Raw genomic sequence first — 1749 nt, 5'->3', positions numbered from 1 at the left:
TTTTCATGGAAGGGAGTTTCATTTGAGAACGAAAAACATTTTTTTTTCCACTTGCCAGAAAAAGCTCCTTGAGAGCAGGTCTAGGTAGCTATGTATAGCTCTTTTCTTTTCTTTTTTTTTTCTATTGCCAGAAGGTATCTGTGCTCACTGGAGGAAGACAAAGACAGAGGAAAGAGGGATAAAACACCTCACCCATTGGGGCACAGTCAAACCACAATTCCTTTTCCTTCATTTCTCAATGCATAACATGATCATGGGAAAATCGGTATTTGCTAAGTATGGATCTATAGTTATGGTCATTCATGCTCCAAGAGAAGAGGAGATAGAGACCTTAAAGAAATGGTTCAAGCTATGTGATTCAGGTTTTGAGATCTTTTGCAACACTTGTGTTCCTTGTGTCCTTGATATTAATCTTTGTGGTGGTCCTTAACCACAGACAGACAAACATTCCCATGTCCATTACTCTACTCTACAGTCCGAGCATTTTCAATCTCCTGTGTAAAGGGTTTGGCCATTGTTACTGCACAGTGGTCTCCTGTGCTGTGATAGCTCCTAGCATGCTGCTGAGCCTTATCCTCTACATAAGCACACAAATTAATTACCTATGTAGGGCCCTGAATATATTCAGCACTTCCATAGTGACTCTGATACATTAAGTATTCTTTCAACACTAGTTCTAACATGTTCAGCTATTCTTGTTAAGGAATATCAAGTTATGCCTTTTGATGATGCCATTGGTACTTTGAATGGTTTTGTTATAATTACCATCCAGTATATTCTAGTTACATACTTTAAAGATAATAGCTTTAGTCTAACAGATTTGCCTATGTCTTTTTAAGATGATATATGAATGGCAGTATCCCTAGCTGTGTGACATTCTTATTAATAGTGAAGAACGTCTAAATCATGCCACTGAACAACAAACACAGTGACAAGAATATCTCCCAAAGAAAGGGAAATCTGACAGCTTCTAAAGAAGCATGGAATTAAAAGGTTAATCTGTGAAGGATACATACTTGTATTTGTACCTTCTTACCTTCATTCCATAGGCCATTGTATTCAGGTCTGGTTGGATGTTTGATTCTGACATGAAGTTAACAGCAAGTCATTGAAGATAGGAATATTTATCAACCAATTCTGGCTTGAAGTTTTGATAGTTTCCACATCTGTAACATTTTATTCCTGTAATTGTTTGTGCTTTTTTTTTTCTTCCACTTTTAGATTTTTCCGTTATCACTTCTCATTGCTATCTTAACAAACTTTCCTTCTCTGAAAATGTATAGACATCTTATAAAACCACAATGTCATTTTTATCATACCTAACAAAATATTAACTAATGTTTTAACATAAAAGTAATTACTTAAAAATTATATCTATTCATTGACATAATTTATATGTCATAATTTATATTACTTAAAAACGTATTAGCTACCATGAAAAGTTAAAAGAGGGCCAAGTATGACAAAATAGTTATAAATATTCCTTGCCTCAGAATTACTAAATAATAGTACTTTTATATTGGATAATGCTTCCTCATGTCACTGTTGCACCAAATTTTCATTTTCTTAAGGAGGAAATTGTTACTTTGCCCTTGGAAAGTAAAAATCTATTTGTTCCAAATGGATATTAGAGTATGTGTTATGAGGGTGGAGTTAAGGAAGGATGGAGAGAGAGAATGAGAATGTTACTGGACACAAGGCTATGACAATTTGAAGGATGGAAGTTTTTTTTCTTTTCTTTAAAATGGC

General features: G+C 34.4%; 1 pseudogene; it reads left to right on the top strand.

Annotated features, from left to right (window-relative positions):
• The first annotated feature begins 247 nt into the window (after positions 1–247).
• LOC102500264 (magnesium transporter NIPA2 pseudogene) lies at positions 248–838 on the top strand (annotated as a pseudogene).
• The last annotated feature ends 911 nt before the right edge of the window (positions 839–1749 follow it).

Source organism: Tupaia chinensis, unplaced genomic scaffold (assembly GCF_000334495.1).
Source record: "Tupaia chinensis unplaced genomic scaffold, TupChi_1.0 Scaffold000185_1, whole genome shotgun sequence".
NCBI classification, from domain to species: domain Eukaryota; kingdom Metazoa; phylum Chordata; class Mammalia; order Scandentia; family Tupaiidae; genus Tupaia; species Tupaia belangeri.
The sequence above is the reverse complement of the archived record's forward strand: the minus strand, read 5'-3'. Positions and strand labels throughout refer to the sequence as shown.